Source organism: Onychostruthus taczanowskii, unplaced genomic scaffold (assembly GCF_017590055.1).
Source record: "Onychostruthus taczanowskii isolate IOZ18803 unplaced genomic scaffold, ASM1759005v1 scaffold28, whole genome shotgun sequence".
Lineage (NCBI taxonomy): Eukaryota > Metazoa > Chordata > Aves > Passeriformes > Passeridae > Onychostruthus > Onychostruthus taczanowskii.
Genome location: NW_024500128.1, coordinates 7,247,321 through 7,270,063, shown reverse-complemented (window position 1 = coordinate 7,270,063; position 22,743 = coordinate 7,247,321). Strand labels below are relative to the sequence as shown.

At 41.2% G+C, this 22,743-nt stretch overlaps 1 long non-coding RNA gene across 1 annotated transcript; it reads left to right on the top strand.

Annotated features, from left to right (window-relative positions):
• The first annotated feature begins 309 nt into the window (after window positions 1-309).
• LOC121337703 lies at window positions 310-16,567 on the top strand. The gene is made up of 3 exons (XR_005952933.1): window positions 310-394; window positions 16,016-16,188; window positions 16,459-16,567. It is a non-coding gene; the product is annotated as an uncharacterized LOC121337703 (long non-coding RNA).
• The last annotated feature ends 6,176 nt before the right edge of the window (window positions 16,568-22,743 follow it).

Sequence of the window (22,743 nt, the reverse complement as noted above, 5' to 3'; positions counted from 1 at the left end):
ACCAAAGCTGAGTAAAGTATCTTTATTGAGTTAGTGTAAACAGCTCCTATTCAGCTCTCAGCCCTGCAGTCACATACTGGCTGATTTTTTTTTTTCCTCCCCTGCCACATTTTTCTTTTTCGGAAATAAGAACTTTCTCATGCCTGTTGATTTCATCATACAGGAATTTAATTCAGCAGTCACCTTAAAAGGCCATTCATTTAGATGTAGGGAGGAGCACATTCACTTCCTTTGCAAAATGTGATGTCAAGGCTTATATTTTTTCCCCCTCAATTCGTCTTTGAATAGGAAATGCAGAAAGAGGAGGGTCTGCAGTAGAGCACAGCACACATTTATATGGCCATCTAAATGAACAGAGCTGAAAGACTCATAAGCAATGCCTCTTTCACTGAACGTGAGTACACTGGTTGTTCTTTCTGAGGGTCACAGGTATGGAAAAAAGGCACAACCTATTTTGGCAGGGTGCTGATTCAAACTTCTTAATTAGCCAGCTAAGAGATCAAAGAGCAGAAAGAAGTCAGATGAAAGCTAGGTGCTGGTGTGGCTGCAATTCCTTTCCTAACTATCTGTTTCCCAGATTACAATGATGTCAGGCTGTATCTGTCACAATTAACATGGGGAGGAGGAAGATAAAACAAAAGCTTGTTTACTGTAGGCTGTACCAAAACAGTTTTTGTATAGATTTCTTCAAATGAAATCAGTTACTGTAGGTGAGTCTGGTGGCTCCAGGTATTATTAAAATTGTCTGCACACCTCACAAAGCCCTGTTTACAGCCAGTTATAATTTCTTCTGAATTCAGCTCTTGAATTGAGCTGTTCAGAGCCATCTGGCTCTACGTGGCTGCAATTTTCAGACACAGCCTAAAAGGCTCGGTCAGGTCAAAGGCGTTTGGAGTGGAGATTTGGCCTTTGCTGTCAGGAGGGCTGGGGAGAGGGGGGAGAAGTGGTCTTGCTGAAAGAATCTCTCTCTTTAACACTCCTTCAGCAAATGGAGCTAGTTTGCTCAGAGGGAGGCCCTTGAAGGTTTGTCAGTCACAAATGTTCAACAGAAACCTTCACGGTTTTAGCAGCTAACCTCCCAGATGACTTGTCTTCCCTGAGCACATTCCAATCCAAATTTAAGATAACTTTTCCTGCAGTATGGTTGTTACAAGGCTGGCTCTGTACCAGGTCACACCTAATGCTGAGGTCTGAACTGAGAGAGGGGCACAGCTGGTTTTCAGCCAGCTTTCCCTGGCTAGCACTATGGAGGAAAGGGGAAGCTGCTGCACAGCAGAAGCCTCAGAATAGTGGAAAGTGATCCTGGGGGAGGAAGGATGAAAGTTTTAGACCAAAATCAGAGATGAGGGAGAACACTGGTGATTTAAGTGCAAGGAAGGAGCTGGAAGGGACCATCAGAGCTTGGGAATGCCCACAAAGAGAACTTGTTGTTGAACCTGGCTGAGTTGACACAGGAGAAATGGAGAAAGGCAATGGGAACACTGATGCTGAGACAAGGAGAGAGGGAACAGTGCTGGTCCAAGAAACAAGCTGCACATGGGGCTGATGCCTGTGGTTCATTAATCTTGGATTCACTAAGGCCTAGATTTTGCTGTGCAAGAGGATTAGGACTTGAAGTTTACAGAGTGGAGGTAAGGACTGGATCAGTCAGAAGTACAGGCCTTAAAGCTGAGGGCAAAGAGAAGATATGGTATGGATAAATGGCCCCTGGGGTTTAAATGCTACCTTGGACTCTGTCCCACTGCTCCAGAACTCCTTGCATTCCAGGCAAACTTTGTATATGTTTACCCGGAAGCTCCTCATTTCCCTGGTGGTCAGTGTGACTCCTGATGTGAGAAAGTGCTGTGTTCAGAGCTGTAACCAAAGTCAATGCGGGCTATGTTTTTTGTATATATGGAAAAAAATTCCCAAACATTAAGGGAATGCTTAAAGGATCAGTGCTTAAAAGGATCAGGTTTTAATATCTCACATTGGTTGCCAAGATTATTTTACTTTTCCCCCCATTTTTTTATCCACTCATAGGTTTTCTTAGAAAAATATTTGTGAAATACTCAGATTTTATACTGTTAAATGCCAATAAACAAGCATCTTGGGAAACAAAAAATCCTTCCTTCATTGCAAAAGAATACATTAAAGTAAAGCCTGAAACCCCATTAAACAACCAATAGAACACAAATCATTGAACAGCTGCTAATTACATAATCTGGTCTTGTTCTGTGTAGTGGCTGAAGCAAAGATACTCTGAAAATATAGTTGAATGTCATGCTAGTAGGAGCTGAGTCATCCATGGAAGTACTAATTGGAAAAATATCATCAATTTCTTCTCATGTAATAGTAATGGTGTAAATGCAAAGATTTTAAGCTTTGTTCACCTGTAGACCCCTGTAAATTTACTGGAGACATGCAGAACCTTGAATAGATATGAGACAACAGCTTGTTCTTTAGTTATTTCTGCTGTAGTCCTTGGAAGTCATCTGTAGAACCCTGGGAGTCTGCAGACCACGTTTTAGACTGCTGTCTATGACTGTATAGCTCACAAAGACAAAAAAAAAAAAAAAAAGTCAAACTGTGAATTGTTTTTTCAGTCTGTCCAGTAACATGCTCTGTGTCATAAGAAAGTGTATGAAATATTCAACACCCTTACTGCTAGCAGTCATTTTGAAAGAAGGGAACAAGTTTGTTCTGATTATGCCATATCAGATGTTCTGCCTAAGACTTGTCTGCTGGTTTTCTTTTTTTCTCCCTCTCTAGTGCCACTGACAAGTGTTGCGTTTCTCTAGTTGACCATTGTTATCATACCTAAACCCAAATTAAGATCCCAGCACACTAACTCACTTCTGCCAATGCAGTCCAGCTCCTAACATGTATCATGTAGGGCTGAAATCCAGTCTTAAGGTTCCCATACTTGAATGTTTCCATTCCACTACAAACTTAGAATGATATTTGATTCTGTAAAAACAAACATTATGAAGGTGTTTCCCCTTGGAGTTTGGTAATTTCTGTCACTTATGTGCAAGTTTCTGTAATTACTGAAGTGTTGCCTTCCATATACCACAGCTGTCTCCAGCAGTGTTCCCCCTCATTAGGAAACTATCCTATAATTTAAGATTAGACCTTGAGCACAAGGCAGTAATTGCCCCTTTCTGTTTGAGCCCTTACAGAATTTACGTTGTCAAGCTGAGGCGTCTGTTGTGCTTAGACCTTTCCATCTTTCAGAAACAGGTCTTTACTTGAACTTCAGTTTGCTTTGCCTGGTTTGCACCAGCAGTTCCCCCAGTGCAAATGCTGTGAGAGCTGGTTGCAGATAGCCTGGCTTCAGGAAAGCCAAGCCTCTGATACTGTTGATACTGTTAAAACCACTGAGGATTTTTTTCTCACCATCTGACATTCAGCTTTTTATTACATCGGTGACCTGTGTCACTTTCCCATTAAGTTATTCTGGCTGTGAAAATTATGGCAGAAGAATTGAAAGTGATGTGAAACGATAGGTTTATTCAGTTCCCCATTCTGAAGAGCTGCTCATTTCTGGAGTATGGAACAAGACACATTTATCTTTATTCATTAGCCTTTAAAACGACATATATTTTAAAATTTTGTTAGTTCCATCAATGTGATATATGAGATCTTCTTGAGCTCATAATTTGTCACTGCTGCCTTTGTATAACTTTACAATAAAAATCTTAGTAATGGATGCTGGGCTGGTAGCAAAGGATGTAGCTCCTTGCTCCCTTGTTTCTGCTTTTTAATATTTTAGGCCATGAGCCCTGGATGTTTTCCTCTGAAAAACTTGGTGTTTGCTAGCAGAATTATAACAGCACAGACATAAAATAAATTTGCCAGAAAGCTCCTTTTAGCTATTTATTTTTAATTCAATTTGCAAAACATAAAAAAATATTAATTCTGAGCTGCAATCACATTTAACAAAGGATTAAAAAAGCAGACCAACCCATAAGAGCTTTAGCAAACCATTAGCTTTTTCCCACATGCCAGGGCTCTTTGTCACATTTTTCAAGACTAGCAAAGTGAACAAACAGGGCTCGGTGTGGGTGGGCTTGGGACAGAGATCTAACACATGTGGACATGAGCACCGAGTACTTAAGCTGTTTTCTGCTTCAGTCTTCTGCCTCTTGCCTCAATGTCTGCATGGCAAAGGTGTACATGTGCACATCTTGCTCCAGGTATGTGTGTAACATCCACATATTGTAAAGTATGCTTTGAGTAGCTACTCACTGCCTTCACTTTTCCTGATATTTCCTGTTCCAGCTTTTTTCCTGAACCGCCAGCATTAACTTACTTTCACTTTACAGCCAGAACATGACACAATGCAAGAGATAAATTTCAAAGTTCCACAGATAATTTATAATGATTCCTTTCCAATTACCCCCAGTTAGTGTGGATAAACATTTCTCCAGAAGACAAAACCCTAAACCACATTCTGGTATTCACATTGACTTTTTGGAGGGGCTGACTTTTACAAAGCGATATGCTGCTTCATGGGAAGAAGAAAATTCCATTTCTGAAAATCAAGCCTTTGTTTTCAGAGAAACCCATACAGCTTACATTTGCTGACTCTCTTCATCTGTTGCCAATGAGTGGGGATGGCCTGAGCCTGACTTTTCCTTCCTCATTATAAGTGGTGTGTGTTTGCTTCTTTCATGGGCTGTGTTTTCAGTGTTTGCTTAGATTCTCACTGTCTGCCATACTGACTTCTTTATTCTTTCACTTCTGAGTCTGCTGCATATTTTATTTCTGTCTTGCATCTGCACTCTGCTTGCTTTGCTCAGCTGGATTTAGCATCCTGATTGTACAAGGATGTGCCTTTTTTGTCATTTTAACCTCTTCTGCCTTAATGCTCTGTTGGAGAGATTGCAGAGGGCAGGTAAAAATAATTGAAACCCTAAAATAAAGTCCTACTAACAGCAAGAGAAAATTTAAAAGCCAAAAACCAGTCTTTGCAAGGTTAAAATTATCAGAACAGATGCAGAGTTCTAAAAGATGTATAATTTCTTCCCTCACACATGATCCAGATTTTACTCAATGAAAGAATCCCATTTAAATATAAAAGAATCTATTTATTGTGTTGCAAAATCATTGTATTTTTTAGGTTCAAGAAAAATATGAAAAAAAACAGGTTTAGTAATTCACAGCTTTCACAGGAATACAAACCTTCCTTAGCATGGTTTGTGGCCATTGCAGAATATGATCCTCTTATCTCTGGTGAAAGTCTGCAAGGTTTATCATCAGCTCCCAACACAAATGAACTTCAGATCTGGCTGCTTGTCTGCAGAAGCTATCTGGGATCAATGGGGTCATGCTATATCTGCACTCCCTGCAGAAGTATCTGAGAGAATCATATTGGTTATCTTCTTGTTTCACATCCCCTCGTGGAAAACTGGTTGTCAACATTTGTGTCAATGGGATGTCACTTGATGAGATACCTCAGATTTCTGAAGTGAACAGTTGTATGTATCTCATAGTCTGTAACTGAACATAACAATCATCCAGCTATAGCCAAGCCTGGGAATAGAGAATGTCAGAAGGAGAAAAGAAGCTATCTCAAAATAAGTTTGAAGAAAAGATGAGTAGAGCTGACAGATGGCACAGCACTTCAAGGAAATCACGACTTTCCCCTTCTTCCATCAGTTGCTAAGGAGAGATTATATATAAGAGAGTGTCAAGAATACCAGCACCCAGGTAATACTTAATTCTGATAAGGATTGAACGCCCATGAAGCCATCTTACACACCTATCTTAATCCAACCTGCTTCTTGGGGCTGGGGCATTTATCCCTGTATCTATTGCTAAAATGGAAGATGGGAATGTTCTATCTTTTGAAATGTCCAGAAAGCTATTCAGAAGCATTAACCAGTCCACTGTACAGCTATGCATCTCTTGAGCTGCAAAGGCAAATACATACAGCTCAGAATATATCTACCTGCAGCTTAGTGATTCCCCATTCAGTCACTGCTTTAAACCAGAACAATGATCTTTTTGGCTTTCTGCAGGATAGGTTTAACGCCATTAATGACTGTATTTCCCTCTTTACCACTCCAGAGATACTTGGCTGAAAAGGGATGATGTAATTGTCTTGAAAATTGAAATGAAACTCAGATCAGTTGAGGGGACAGAGTGTGAAGAACACACATATACAGCAGAAATTCATCTGCAAAGAAAAAAATGCAGATCATTGCTTGTTTTTTTAAAAAAGATGGCAAGGTGCATATTTTTTACTCATGCTTTAACTGACTGGAGGGTAGAACTGAGAGTGTTGTAGGGAATGAGGCTATATCTGGATAGAGACCAGTCACCAGCAGTGCTCCTCAGGGCCTAACCCTGGGAACAGTTCTGTTCAATATATTTATCAATTATTTGGGTGCAGGAGTTGAATACACCATTAGTAAGTTTGCTGATGATACTGAGCTGGGAAGTGTTGTTGACTGTTTTAAAGGACAAGTGGCCTTGAAGAGAGATATGGATAGACAGGAACATTGGGTTATGATTAATGGGATGAAATTTAGCCACCTGAAACACCAGATTCTGCACCTGGGAGAGAATACTGCTGGGTACAAGTATAAGCTAGGAGAACGGTGGCTGGAGAGCAGCCCCACGTAAAGGGGCCTGGGAGTGCCAATTGACTGGAGGCTCAAAAGGAGCCAGCAGTGTGTGCCCTGGCAGCCAGGAGAGCAAACCTCATCCTGGAGTGCATCAAACACAGCACAACTGACCAGCCAAGAGGAAAAATTATCCCACTGTATTGAGCTGCTGCAACCTAATTTTAAGCATATTATGTAGTTCTAGGCCCCAAAACTTAAAAAGGATGTGAAAATCCTTGGATGTGTCCAGAGTACATGAAAGATGATGAGAGGGCAGGAAGGCATATCCTTGGAGTTGCTTATCTTTTCTCCTTTCCAGTGATAGGACACAGGGGAATGGTTCAAAGTTGCACCAGGGAAGGTTTAGTTTGGACGTTGGGAAGCATTTGTTTACCAAGAAGGTGGTCAAACACTGGAATAGGCTTTCTAGAGAGATGGTTGGCGCAGCACATTTGTCAGTGTTCAAGAGGCATTTATTTGGATTAAGCCCTTAATACCATGCTTTAACTTGGTCAGCCCTGAAGTGGTCAGGCAGCTGGACAAGACGATCATTTTAGCTCCCATTCAGCTGAACTATTCTATTCTATTCTATTCTATTCTATTCTATTCTATTCTATTCTATATTCTATATCCAATATTCTATATTCTATTCTAAACTTTCCTTCAAGAGAAGCAGGGATATATTTCCTGCTAAATCATCTCCTTTGTCCCTTCTTTTAACCACCTTATACCTACTCATTTCTCAAAACACAAAAGCTATTGGAGAGACGTTCCAGCTGAGGATGAACCAACATAATTCTTGTATATGTAAGAGAAGCCATGTTTACAACATCTTCTTCTTAAACAACATGCAGAACCCTAAAAAATGACCCACTTGTTTTAGTAAAGCAGACTATTTTATTTGGTGGCCATCCACAATCATGGCAATTATGAGGGAATTGATACAAGTTAATGAGGAGCACCCTTACTTGAGAACTGAGACCCACTAATGGAACAGGATCTGCAGGTGTACAGGATGGAGTCACTCACTGTCTCAGAGAAGGAAACTTGTATTTCATTAAGGGCCTTCAGGGAAAGGAAAATAACCAGGCTTTTACTTTTTTGAAATTAAAAGCACTAAAGAGTGCCCAAAGCACCCTTAAATGTTAGTGGGAGAATCCCTTGGGCTGTAGCGTGGGTCAGGTTTGAGTGACTGGCAGCAAAATGTGCTGCAGATTAAGTGCACACAATGGAGATATCCAGAATGGGAGGCACAGAAAAAACAAGGGACTGGTAAAGCTAGTAAGGCGACAGAGCCAGTGGTGGTATCTGGGGGATATTCACAAATTTTATGGCTGGAAAGGAAGATGATGAGAAGCAAGGCTGTAAAAGTGACTAGGATGATTTAAGGTCAGTAGGAGGGAGACAAAACAGTCACTGGAGGCAAGTATTTTTGGTCAGAGCACAGCAGTGGGGGCGAGGACAGACAAATATCACTCAGTCTCATTTCCCAGACCTTCCTCAGGTGCATCTCTTATTCCACATAACAAAGACTTAAGAACCTCCTTAAGACTCCTCTTTTTCAGCTTGACTTTGACTTGACTTTAACGAACTAGCTTCCATACTGGTGCTGTTCACCACTGAGACAGTGGTCTGTAACTATCTCAGTCAGTTTGCAGGCTCCATAGTAAATCATTATAGTGCTGAAGTATGAATCACAGAGAAATACAGCACCCGTAGAGTGGCTAAATTACACCTATGGTGCTCTATAAATAATAAACCACTCAAGAGTAAAAATCACAAAAGGGTAAGGTGCAGAACTTGAACCAGTTGTGCTGTAGCTCTGGTCAAATTAAGATGTGGTCAAAAATATTAAACATTTCACTACATATTTTATCCAAAGCATTTGGTAGCACACAGAAAACCTCTTCAGTTGGGGAGAAGCTGTGATGCATTTCTAACCCAAGAAATATTACAGACAGAGTGGTCACCAGTGAAAATCCATTTGAACTCGAGTGAAAGAAAGGGTAAAAAATGACAATAGGAAGCCATTATAGGACACTGGGGGAGGATGAGAAAGCAGAACAGGAAATGTTTATGTAGATGAAGGAAGCCTGCAAAATAGCTACAACAGGAATCATAGGAATTTCAATCGTCCTGTCACTGAGTGGAATTGTAGTTAGGAAATATCAAAAAAGTGTGAAAAGCTGAAGACTAACATAGCTCTGAATTGTCTTTAGAAAGGTTGTGAACACACTCTAGATATAGAAGCAACAGCCGCAGAAAGCTCACATCCTAGCTTTTATCTCCAAATCCAAAATAGTGCAGATCTGAAAGAATCAGTTTATTGACCTTCTGGGTTATACTACTAGCTCTATTTTCTCAGGCTCTCTGCAGATGGTTGGGGGCTGGTATATTCACAGAGGATGTGGTTCATTTAACTTCTGGGGATTGACTCTTGTCATGTTTGTGGAGGGTGTGAGTTATATATTGTTAGGAAGACAACTTTGCAAGCTATGAGAGGGTAAAGTGGCTATAGGTTTTTACTACCTGAGTTATTCCTAATTAAAGTTGGTATAAAAGATAGGCAATTTCTGGAAACCTAGTAATTTCTGAAAATCACAGTGTACACTAAAAGAAGTTTAGTTGAGTTCAATTTGTATTTTTAAAAAAATCATGTGCAAAATCCATTCTTCTGCCAGCAGTACCATATTGGCTTCTCTGAGGTTTAAATTCTCTGCTGCAAAAGTGCAGTTAAGAATGGGAGGCATTGGCAAAGCTCCTTTGTGTTGCAGTTGTAAGAAAGAGCAGTTAAGTGGAAATTACTTGCTATTACTCAGCTGATGTTAAAGCATCTTGTGGCATTTGTCTTCTATCCATCCCAAGCTTCTTTGCTTGCCTTCTATTCAGGTTCTTGGTGTCTGCTGCACCACTGCAAGCTTCCCTTTGCCCAGGGTTTCCACCTGATACTTCCAGTTGACATTCAAATGCCCTTGATGGTTGCCTCATCCAAAATCAGTTTGTTCTGCCGCAGGGCCATCATAAAACAGGAGGCAGTCCCCTCTGATACTGGACTTCTAGAGACTCAGGAACATCATCTCGTACTAACAGGACTGCACTCAGGAAATAAGAAGAGTTGCAAGAGTAACCACCAAATATTTATGAGAAGCAATTCAAAGTGTGTTCTTCTGAGAAGCTGAAGCTCTGAAATTTATTGCACTATACTCAATTTTTACAAAGATTCATCTGAACAAGCATCTGGTATGTTCCAATTCATAGCACGTATGTCTGCCATTGTATCATTCCGCACAGCAATAATCACTTTAGTATTTAGCTCTGACTTAATTCAGCATTGCTACTATAACACAGAATTTTCCTTGACATCTTCAAAAAAGGACAACATAATTTCACAGCATTTTATCTTTTCTGGCCTTTATTTGCTCTGGTGAAAGATGATCTCGCCTGATATTTCTCAAGACATAACTGTTGTGTCTGGAGTCATCTTTGTTTGTGTAACAGGGATAGCAGTTGTGAGACTTGCAGGGGATTAAAATGAGCATTTATTTTATAATGTGATTATAATGTAATTCACTAAGGTTTTGAAGAAACTGTGGGAGAAAGTGCATATTTTCTCTGGCTGCATGTGCATAATGTGCATTCTGGCCTCCAAAAGTCGCGCAGATAGTTTCTGAAGAGCATACTCTAATCAAACATTTTCATAGGAATTTTTTGTTATCAGCCTGCAGAAATGCCTGCTTAATTTTAATGAGCACTTTCAGTAGTATCACACAACTGTTTTCATAATCTCAAAACTCTTATTTAAAGAGCTGTGACAATCAAGCCAATTATGCTCCCATGGACCAATTTTTAGTTATGTTTGGTCAGCTTCCACTAAAAACATATTTGTGTCCCCTTGCTGTCAGCTGAAATATTTTTTTGGAAATCAGTATTATTTATCTCACTAATTACCCTTTAACTTGCTTTTGATTATTTTTATAAATTTTCTTTTTTTCCCCTCTACTAGATTATTTGGTTTTTTAAGGCCTTACTACTTATTGTGTCTCCTGACCTTTGGATCCCAGAGCCTATGAGGTTCTGGGATATTTTTTCCTATTTAAAATATGAAAAAGGACATTTTAATTTCCTTTTCTTTTTTTTTTTTTTCCCAAATATTTTCTGCCAGCAATTCCCTTTCATATGATTGCTTGATTTAGTTTCCCCAACTCATAGAAATTCATGTTAAAATAGGAGTAGAAGAGATTCTTTTGGCAGCCTGCCTGCTGAACTCAAGAAATGCCACTTCACATAGTCCATGCTATGGATGGTTGAGTGAGCTCCAGAGAATATAGCTGGGAACAAAAACCTGTGGACTGAAGCCTGTGAATCTAAGGAGAGGGGAAGGTATCCTGTAAAGTGCTTCATCTCGATTATCAAATGTCTGTTTTATTCTGACCCCTTCCTGTTGGCAAAGCAATTCATTCTCTTCACTGCTCCATTAGTCGGTCACTGTGAGAACTCAGCCAGCAGGCACTAGTGGTGCCTGTGAATTTTGTGCCACTGACACCCATTTATTAATAAGCCATTAAGATATGGCACACAGACAACCATACAGTTATTAGATAGCATTAGACCTGTGCTTACCTGAGCAGCCTTTAGGACAGGAATCTGGCAGGGAAAGGATGGCTCTGTTGTCACTTCACAGTCATCTTCCAAATATGACATTCCTAATTATATAACTGTGAAGCCCCAAATGCATTTGGTCCTTCATAGGAGAAATGAAACTGCCAGTTTACACTGCATCTTTGCATGGAAAACGTTAAAATTCACAGCAGATTTCCAGACGTCTGCTTCCCAACTGTTTTTAAAATCTAGGTCATTATATATAGGTGGCATCAGATATGTCTCCATGGAAGTCTCAGAATATTTTAAACAGCAAAATGGGTCAGCCTTCTTTAAAGCTTGTAACCATCTAAGTCAAGTTTTCATACATGTACAGCCCAAGAAAGGTTAAATATCTCCCTTGACCCCTCATTGAATATGGATTTTTAACGTTCCATATTCTCATAGATCTGTGAGGCAGCATTTTCTAGATAAATTCCTCTGCTATTTCAATCTGTTTGATGTTTTTTTTTGTCATCCAGTATGAAATCTATGTCAATATAAATCCTATCTTGTTCCAGACCCTGGTTATTCATTTCCACATGCTGGGCAGTCATTCCTTAACTGCAGGCATTTTTCACAAGTTGAAAACTTGTTTCTTTGATTTTGTGATTATTATTGTCCTCATTATGTTGCCCCAGACTGGGACTGAAACAGTGATTCCAAAAGGTGCCACGTCCCTGTGTGCAATTTTACACCTGCTTGCAAACAATTTTCAGACTAGCAGGCAACACACATTACTTTAAGCAGTGTAGAGCAGAGGTGTGGGCTAGTGCAGTGCTGGAGAGGGCTGCCAGATGGATGCTGCTGGGAAGTAGAAAGGGCATTAATGGGAAGAGATGGTCACCAAGCAGGAGGGAAGCACAGAGAACATCAGACCCATGTGGTTCCAGTGCAGAAGGATAATGAATGAGTCAGACATTGCTGGGTGAGAAAAGGAGTTGATGCTGTGACTTGGGCTTTCCAGAGGTAGAAGCTACTTTACCTGTGAAGCAAAATGTTGGGGATACTGCCATCACTGACATAGATGTGTCAGCTTGGGAACCTTTATCCTGGTACCCTTGTTCTGGATCACTGCTTAGGGCCATACTCCAGTTACAGACAGGTCATGATTACACAGGAGTAGAGCCATGGGGGCCCCTAACAGTCCAAAGACAGAACTACAAGCCAAAAGCCTGACACATTTTCCCACTGCCAGCCTGAGTGCCTGAGAAACCAGCTGAAAGCCAGGCCAGCGTGAGAAGGTCCTCAGTGGCCTGAGTGAAATGCACAACATTTGGCAGCTCTACGGGCTATTGAAACCCATAAAAACATTCCCAGTGCTTCCAGAGGACTGCAGATCCTGCCTACAGGACCTGCTTTCCTTGCTCCAGGAGCTCAGATGATATGACCACCTTCTGAACATTAATCCACCTGCATCTGAAAGTGTTTACTACTTTTTTCCTGAACTTTTTACCTCTCCTACTAGTTTTGCTGTATCTTCCCACAACTGCCAAATAATAAACTTGTCTCTTTTTTCATTTCTTTCCATTGCAGCCAACATAATCTCCTTGTGCCCATTGCAAATTCTGCCACCACTGAGTTCTTCTGGCATCATACTGGCTTGTGTTTTTAGGACAGAGGAGAAGAGGGTTTTGTGTGGCCATTTAATGCATGAGAAAACTCATTAATAGATTTTCTGGGTAACTGAAATGTTGTTTTTATCTGCAGAATAGAAGGAGCCTAACACTCCAAGTTTCCTCCTGATGCCCTGGCAGTCTCCTACAATTCCAATTTGGTGTGACTGTTTCTTTGGAAGGGAAGAGTAGCTTGAACTCTGTGTTTATTCATTCTCTCTGCTGGGGCTAATCAAAGAAGCAATTGTAATTTTTTGGTGATGTGAGTGTTGCCATGTTTTAAGCTGACAGGAAGCCCATCACTTGCACAATTGCTAGGCCACAAGGTGAGAATGAGAAGGAGCCAGGACAGTGACTATGAATACACAACTGAAGAAACTCACAGTCCACTTCGAAACAGTTTCAATAACCCGTTCCTTCCCAGTGGGGCATTTGTAACCTGTTGCTGTGAAATTGTGGTGATGTCAAGAACAGAAAATTAAGCTAAGGTGTATGAAACAGTAATGCATAGACGGCTCAACCAGAGAGTTAACAAAGATTTTGTGCAACTAACAAACACCTTCAAAAAATAAATAGATAGATGAAAAATGCTGTGTGCAAATTGAACCATTTGGAAACAACGAAGTGAAAAGGTCTATGAGCAGTCAGTGGCTCCTTGTATTCCCGGGGAAGAGCGCTCTCCTTGGCCACGGCGATGCAGTGCTGTTCCCTGAAGATGGCTAGAAGCAACAGAGCCATCTACTGACTGACAAGGTTAACCACAGCATCTCTGTGTGCTTCTCATTTAACTTGCCATTTCTACCCTAAAATTCTGGCCTGTGGAGAACTGGTTTTCAGCAGAAGCTAATTACTGAAGCACACAGTTAATAGCCGAATAGCAACTTGCTGAGTCGCCCTATTACTCACCGCTTTGACATCTGGTTAAGTACCTGCGTGAATAAGCACTCCTAAGCATGTGCCATTTATTTTCCCAAGCATGAGAAGGCAACACATCTCACAGCTGAGAAGCAAGCTTGGTGTTTGCTGAACACTGATTACTCTGTGGAAGGCAGAAAAACACTATGGACATCAACACAATGTTATTGGAGCAATCTGGCAAAATAAGGGGATGGGAATCTTTGACATGGGAATCTTTGACTTGGGAATAATAGAGGATCTTTAATTGTGTTTAGGAGCTGTTTGTAGGCTGTGTGCTGATGCAGGTGTTTGAAAACGGAGCCTGATATGCAACACCCTGTGTGCTATGTGACCTGAGGGCTTGCATGTCCTAGGACCATGGAGTCTTGCAGGAAGTCCATGTCTTGCCAAAGACTCTCATTAAAGCAAACAAACACAGAACCTTTCAAGTTCATGCAACTTAAAATGACAGATGTGAAAATGGAGTGAAAGTGCCTGAAATACTGAATTTAAAGACCATTTGTGTTATGGTAACATCTAGATCCTGGATAGATGTCAAGAAGCTCCCTCTTACCAACCCTCTGTTGGTTAATAATCATGTAAGGTTCAGCAGGAACAATGTCTGTGCCAGCAAACTGAGAAAATACCTGGCATGCTTGCTGCACAAGTAGCTGGCTGAACAGTCCAAAAGGCACTCGGGCAAATGCAGACTGTCAGTATAAGAAGTCTGGCATTGTTATGAAATGACTGTAGGGATCAAGACCGGCCAGAGCAACTGACTCTGCCCAAGAGCCCTCACAACAGCTTGTAGAACCTGGTCTTGACAAATGGCATGTGAAGTCCCACGATCACCCTTGGGTTTAGGAGGAGCCGTGTGACCTGCAGTGCTCCTGAGGAAGCTCTGAGTGCTCTGCTAGGAAGAAGGCTGATTACATACACACACAGGATTCCTTGCTAGAACTGGAGCATCCAGATTTACATGGCTAAGACTTCTCTTTGAAGTGTCACTATGAGGAAATTGTGTCTTTCTTCCTCTTGCAACCACTTCAGCATGGCTTGAATTAAATTATAACTAGGTTTAACCCCTATTGCTTACAAAACCTATAGGCTGAATTCACCCTTTGCAATTTTTAGATAAAACAAAAGCCAAGGCATCAAGAACTGCAGGTAAAATAACACTCCTACCCCCCCGCCCCCAGGTTATTTCATTGTATCTTGCTCTTGTAAATGAGACGTGACTATAGATTCTCAGAACACAGTGTAAAGCTCCACATATATGAGCAAGAAGCTTTTGAAACTTTAAACTCACGACTCTTCTTATGATATTCAAGAACTTGTAAAATCTCTCTTAAAATAAGAGTGTGATGTTTAGTGGACAGAGATAAATGTTATTATAAAATCTTCTAGCTGGAAGAACAGCATTTCAGACTGAGAAGGTTATATTTTTCAGAGTACAGATGTCAGGATGACACCTAAAAAGACAAACAAGAATAGAAAAGCATTTGGAAACAAAATATTTGGAAGCAAAATCTAAACCAGCTTGTTTCCACTCAAAAAATATGAGAGTGTCATCACAACAGACATGAGACAATGACTCAGACATAACAAAATATACATATACAAAATATATGGATTTCCAGGACAACTGGATCTTGTTTCTGTAAATACCTATGCACTGAAATGGATGCATGAATTTTCCTGGGGACTGCTCATGAGTAAAGTTATTAGTTAGAGTCTGTAAGTCTCCAGTCATGTGCTGTGACATCTGCAAACCTGTAAGACTGGAACTTCAAAAAGGATAAATAATTCTGAAGAACGATGGCTTCTTTTCTAGAGACTGGGTAAAACTTAGCAAGCATTTGATAATTTTTGTTATAAATAATAATAAGGCAAATAAAGACAAGAATGAGGGAAGGTAGATATTTTATAATCATTAGACTTGCAGTTTTTAAAGGTTTTCTTTTCCTCTGCCCCTTCACAAAGACACATTCTCAGTATTTCACATTCTTCTGCCAATTAATAAATTACTTGTGTGGCTATTATCACCCTTGTAGCATTGACACACAGAGTATATGACACAGGGGGAGAGAGAAATCCTGAGGGCATTGCTGCAAGGGATACTGCCAGGAGGTAATGGCTACACCAGAGTTGCAAGCAGGGAGGAGCTGCCTTGCTAATTCCAAGCATTTTCATCACTGAGCCTGCCACACCTTGTTCTCATCCAGACAATTCTGCCATAACCATGCTCTTAATTCTATTCCTTGTCCACAGGTGCCACTGACAGGAGATGCTGGGCCATCAAGAAGGCTTGGAACTGGCAGTGCTGCGCTGCTCTGCCCTTGTAATTCCCTTGTGCCGTGTTCCAGGAGCTGGGGAGGTGCTCAGCGACAAACACCACCGTACTGCTTAGTGGAGGAGCAATCTCTTCTTTCTTGAAAAGCTGGGTATTCACCTACATATCTTAATTCTTTCCATTGGGATGAACTGCTGGCCCTCCCCCCCCCCCCCCCCCCCCAAATTTTGTTGACACAGAAAACCAGGAATTTGGTCTTATGTCTGGGATTTCTGAATAGCTAGCAACCTGAGTAGATGTGCAGTAGTGCAGACCAAGTGATGTCTGTCCTGATAACTGGCCAGCACACATACAAAGATCAACTGTACTTGAAGTGAATAAAAATTCAAGGTATCTGGAGCATGTCACACTTTCTGTGCAGGTGCCAGTTATCTGAGCATGTGCCAGGAGATGCCTGCATCCCCTTTTCTGCCTGTGTTGTCCTGAGCTGAAATTAAAGGTGCTGACACAAACTTTACACAAGAAAAGGTAAAGTAATTAGAAATATCTAACTGATAAAAATATCTGTAATGTAAATCAGGAACCTATCAGGTTTCAGAGCAACTTCTCCTTTGAGCATGAAAAATTCTGGGTACCATCAAGTCTCTTGTTTTTTTTTTTTCTTAGGTTTTTAGCCCTGACCACACTCAAAGGAAAAAATAAGACTATAGGAAGGGGTGATCTTCAGTGACAGCAAATTTTACATTGCCGTTGATTCATATGAATCCATTACTGCTTCCTGGAGGTGAGAGGAATGATACTCTTACTGGCAATGCTTCAACATAGCTTGTATGCCATGGAGAATGAAACAGGCACCCTTTCAATCTGCACTTGCTTAGTTGAGGGACAAATTACTCCTTTCCTACCATGAACTATGCCCTTCCCTAATGAAATGTTTCCTGACACTGCCCTCAAAACTGGGGCTTGGGAGTATCTTTAGATAGCAAGATCCACAGACTAATTATATGCTGTTGTAAAAAGAAATATGAAAAAACTGTCACACTTTGTTTCTTCTTATTTTAATTAAGTATCGCTTTGTTCTCAAATTATGAGAGATCCTTCTGGGTTTATTGCTTCTATGGTTATGGACCTAGAACTGTGGGGCTGCATGGGCTGTGCCATGATGCACAAAGAAGCCCCAGCTCCTGCAGACAGTTATGCACCTCCCACGTTTCATACATGTCCATAAAACACAAGTTGCTTGGTCTACAGCCAGGCACTGGGGAGAATAGTCTCTGCTCCAAAGGGCTTATAAACCTCAAAAGGAAGTTGAGCATGTAGCAGAAAACAAGGAAACACTTAGAGTGAGAAACACTTTTTCAGGTCTTAGTGTCATTTTATCATATACTACCCTATCAGTGTCTTTGTGGGAGCTGACTGCAATTTCTTTCATGTGGGCAGACTGACAGGTCCCTTAATGTTAATGGGGCGTCACATGAGTAAAGAATGCTACTGATGGAAGCAGAAGCTGGATCACAGCACTGATCTCATCAGCCTCTTGTGGGCAGTAAGGTCAGAGGCTTTTTCAAAGTTAAAAATCAATTGTATCAGTAGGATTTCCTGTATTTAGAGATCATTCTTTGTAGAGATGCTGATTTGGCTCAAATTTTTCATCATAATGTCTTAGAATTATTTGGAATTTAAAAAGACAAGGAATTTGCTAAATGGAAATAGTATTTTTTTACAAAAACAAATGCTAATCTTAAAAAAACCCTGTGATAATAGTAGGTTTTGATAGATTTCCAATGGCCATTTTAGGAATGTTTTAAATTAAGTATTTGAAATAATTTTTATTTTTCTTTCAGAGGCCCATTTCCATGTTGCCAAATGTTTGCCTGCCACCCTTGCAGACTTGTAGGGCCTTAAACTGTCTCTTCTTTAAATGATTTGCAGGTGAAAACAAGTAATTCCGTATTTCTCTGCCAGTCTTCTCCATTTGAATTCTCTGGTGGCTAGAAAGGAGAAAGATTATTAGCTTTCTTATCAGTGAACACTTTGTAAAGTTTCTCTCTCTCTCTCTCTCCTAATAGCCCCATAGTTCTTGCAGCCTTCAAGTAATATCTGACTGCTACCCCTTGTGATGTTTGATGGAAATTGGCCACTGAGTTAAAAGTTTAGAGGAAGGATCAACTGTTATATATAGAAAACATAAGTGCATAAGTCCTGTCAAAAAAAACCCAAAACCAAACAAACTGAGAAGCCCATTATTATATTTAAAAACATATGCATTTCAGCTTGTTTGCTTACAGAAATATCAGAAATATCACTGATAAATCGCATACTTCTTGTCAAAAGACATGTAGCCAAACCTGTTTGTCAGTGCTGTTAATATGGCAACAAAAAGGCTTACAGAGACATTTTTCCTGACGGAAATCCATTATGGAAATTCCTATAGTACTGTTGGGAATTGTAATATTTCTAGTACTGAGGAGATGATACACACTTCAGAGTGAGAAAACCCATGTGAACATGACCTTTCCCTTAGTTTTCTTAAGGAATAAACCACTCTGGCTGCATGTATACAACTGAACGGAACAAAAACAGCACAAACCCACTCTTTCTTCCTCGTCAATCATGTTTTCCAAATCATTAACTGAAATGTAAATTCTGTGATTTATAAGAAAAAATATTGGCAAGGACTGAAATACTGATTTTCTCAAAGTCATTTATTCTGGAGAAGGAATGTGGGAATTGTGATTGTGTCATGGTAAGGCAGAGTTTTTAAAAAGTCTTAGAGAAAACTGATGTGTCTGAGCATAGAGATTCTCAAGTTCTTTCTGGTTGTCATCCCACATACAGGTCAGAGATTTCACATGACCCCTACTATTAGTATAAATAACAGAAGAGGCTGAATTTGTTCATTGCAACTCAGCTTGTTACTCGGCTTAAAACTGCTGTGATTTTACTTCATATTACAGCGCCTAAGCTGAGCCCTGCTGGCTTCTGCAGAGGAATGAAAAAATAAATGATCCAAATTTTTATACTGTATACTACCTTATCAGGAGATAAATAAATTAATAAAAATAATTGAGAAACAGAGATGGTATTTTACTGCCAATAACTTGAGATTTTGATCTATTCCAGCACGATAAATGGATATCAGCATGGACTAGAATCACAGAATCACAGAATATCCTGAATTGGAAGGGACTCACAAGGATCATCGAGTCCAACTCTTGCCCCTGCACAGGGCACCCCAAGAGTCACACCATGTGCCCGAGAGCATTGTCCAAACACTTCTTGAGCTCTGTCAGGCTCGGTGCTGTGACCACTTCCCTGGGGAGCCTGTTCAGTGCCCAGCTACTCTGTGGTGGTTGCCCAACCTAAACCTCCCCTGGCACAGCTTCATGCTGTTCCTTCAAACCCCATCATTGGTTACCACAGGGAAGAGACCAGTGCCTGCCCCTCTGCTTCCCCTCGTGAGGAAGCTGCTGTCTGCAATCAGGGCTCTCTGCAGTCTCCTCCAGTCAAGTGACCTCAGCCACTCTCTGTATGAATTCCCCCTGTAGACCGGTCACTATCTTCATGGCCCCCTTTGGATGCTCTCTAATGATTTCATTATACATGTATCTTCTGTGCCTTGGTTAAGAGCTTGGAGATGCAGGATCTCAAAGGCTATGAATTTCCTCGTGGATAGGCTAGTGGCTGTATAAGAAGGCCCAACTCTCAAATCAGGTACCTGCTTCAGACATTTCAAGAGTCAGAAGATGATCCCTCAGTCTTTTATAACATTTTAATGCATGAATTCCTTTACAAAAAAGAAAAGTTTTGGCATTCTTAAAGATTTACCATAATTTTTCCTCTGAACTACAGAGATATCACAAACAATAGAAATGTGCAAAAAGATTACTGTGGATGTGTCAAGGTATGTCAAGCCAGAGAAGGACTAAGAATAACAACATAATTTCTTGCACGTTAAAATATCAAATGGACTCTTGGTATGATAGGATACCTCACAATGTAAGACATTTATGCCCCCATGGCAGGGGTTTGGAATGATCTTTAAGGTTCCTTCCAACCCAAATCATTCTATAATTCTATGAGTCTGATTTTCTGGAGCATAAATGAATGCTGAGCCATTTTTACAAGGTTTTAAGTTTTAGTCCTAAAATGAGATTGTTGCAAGTGTCATGCTGTCCCCCATGGGCCTGTGCACAGTGCAGGGATCTGCTCACAGAGCTGGCACACCATGCAGCTTCTAAAATGCCACCACAGAAGAGATCTTACTGTTCTCAGGTTCTAACTCAGGAGATTTGTCAGCCATCCCAAGTCTGAAATTTTGTATAGCAGTTAAAATGTGCACTGTAGAAATACTGTGTGTATTTACAGACCACCAAATTGTCAAGCTATAAAATTTCAACCAGTCTGAATGAAAAATTCTGCGGACTATTTGCCTTGATTTTTGCGAATTAATCCTTCCAAGTGCCCAGGATCAGCTAGCTGATCCATTGCCTTATGTACAAATATTTGCCAGGTGTTTGGAAATTCTAGTTTATTCTTGGAAATTCCCAGGAATTCCAAGTACATGCTCTGGTAGTGACAGCATGATCAGAATTTCAAGAGCAAACAATTGCTCTTATAGAACAAGGGAGGGAACTGGGAAGGTGGTATGGGCATGTCAAGCGTCGTCGCTGAAGGGGCTGTCAAGTACCAGTTGTCCACATTTACAATTTGATAAGCCATCTCAAAGACAACAGGTGCTGTAGGAACACACTTGAGGTCTCATGCTCCATCTCAGACATAAGGTTTGCAAAGGTGTACAGAAAGGTAATTAAAAGTCAATGAACATAAAAATAAGGACTGTTTCCTTTGCTGTTGCAAATTCTAACATTAGTTGTCTGCATCCGTGTTTTATTTAAACAGGAGAAATAGGTCCTTGGGGGCTAATGATATTCCTTCAGGCTTTTCTTTTTATCTTTCCCTTCAGACGCTGGAGTTTCTTATGGTCCTCTCTTCATTAGCAAACTTCTTCATGTCTCCCTCCAGCTTAATTAAAGGTCTGATTCTTTGGCATTAAAGGGACACTATCTACTGGAAAAATCAAACCTGTCTGAAATTATTGAGCTGTCTGTAGCTACATACAGTGTTTGATGACAGAAGGGAATAGAAGGAAACATTGTTTGTTTATTCAGGAGACAATCTGGGTTTTTATAACCTTTTTAAAATTTTTGTCAAGTTAATGAGGCCAACTTTTATTGTAAAGATTCAGTAGAAGCATCATGAACTGAACTTTTCCCTTATTCACTGTCATTTTATCCATCCACCTTGATGGTTATCCTTTAAGGTATTTTCTTCCCAGAAATGAAAAGCCACATTGATGACAAAAGTTTGCAATGCTAACCTGGAAATTCAGAAGCTTATTTTATGGTTTTAGACAGAATTTTTGAGCAACATAAGGGGTCCATATTGAGACAAGTGTTATTTAATATCTCCATTAATGACATAAACAATGGGACTGAGTGCACTCTCAGCAAATGTGCAGATGACACCAGGCTGAGTGATGCTGGGATGCCATCCAGAGGGAGATGGACAAGCTCAAGGAGTGGACCCACAGGAATCTAGTGAGATTTAATAAGACCAAGTGCAACGTGCTACACCTGAGTTGGGGCAACCCCTGGTATCAGCACAGGCTGGGGGATGAACTGGTGGAGAACAGCCCTGGGAAGAAGGACTTGGGGGTGCTCATGGATGAGAGGCTGGACACGACCCAGCAATGTGCATCTGCAGCCCAGAAAGCCAAACATGTTCTGGGCTGCATCCAAAGCAGCGTGGCTGGCAGGGCAAGGGGAGGGATTCTGTCCCTCTGCTCTGCTCTGCTGAGACCCCGCTGCAGTGCTGCATCCAGCTCTGGGGTCCCAGCATAGGATGGACATGGACCTGTTACAGCAACTCCAGAGGAGGCCAGCAAGACAATTAGAGGGATGGAGCAGCTCTCTTAGAAAAAATGGCTGATAGTGGGGCTGGTTCAGCATGAAGAAGAGAAAGCTCAATCTGGGGTTACCTAATTGCAGCATTCCAGTACCAGAAGGGAACCTACAAGAAAGCTGGAGAGGGATTGTTTACAAGGGCATGTAGTGAGAGGACAAGGGGGAAGGATTCAAACAAAAAGAGAGTAGGTTTAGATTAAATACACGAGGAGGGAAATTTTTACAGTGAAGGTGGTGAGGCAGTGGCACAAGTTGCCCAGGAAAGCTGTGGATGCCACATCCCAGGTGCTGCTCCAGGCCGCACTGGATGGGGCTCTGAGCAACCTGGTCCTACTGCAGATGTCCCTGCCCTTGGCAAGAGGCTTGGAACCAGATGATCTTTAAAATCCCTTCCAACCCGAACTATTCTGTGATTTGGTGATTCTTCGTGATTCAATGGCCTCCAATCTGGTTATAAAATAGCATTTCTTGACCTGACAAGGACATTTGGGCTAACTACACTGCGGCATTCCCACGCAACGGTGACGGAGGCAAGACACACAAGCCGCAAAGCTTTAATTCCCATGCTCAGAAGCATTTAAGCTTTCCAGACTCTGAGACCTTCTTGTGAATGAGCACAGCGACCCGAGCAGCCGGCGAACGCCACACGCCGTACCGCGGCCCACGGCCGCAGCCCCCGCCGCCATTGCGGCCCGCGGGCGCCCCCAGGCGCTGCTCGGCGGGAGCGGCGGGGGGCGGGG